The sequence below is a fragment of the Penaeus monodon genome, chromosome 24 (assembly GCF_015228065.2).
Source record: "Penaeus monodon isolate SGIC_2016 chromosome 24, NSTDA_Pmon_1, whole genome shotgun sequence".
Classification (NCBI taxonomy): Eukaryota; Metazoa; Arthropoda; class Malacostraca; order Decapoda; family Penaeidae; genus Penaeus; species Penaeus monodon.
The window spans coordinates 24011423-24011622 of record NC_051409.1 but is presented as its reverse complement, the minus strand read 5'-3'; positions in this window follow the sequence as shown (position 1 = coordinate 24011622).

The following is a 200-nucleotide window of genomic DNA, read 5'->3' as shown; positions in this document are numbered from 1 at the left end:
TCTGTTGTGTGGGTGGTATCCGTATATTTATTAGAGTAAAGTGACAGGAAAAAGGTAAAAAAATTTGAAAACATTAAATACATTGTATACGCAACTGAATATGCGAGCACGTATTGTATTTTTATATGTTTAACTTTGCGACTATTATGGTTGTGGTGTATACATGTGTATGGGTGTGATACAAGTTTGTGGAAAAGGAA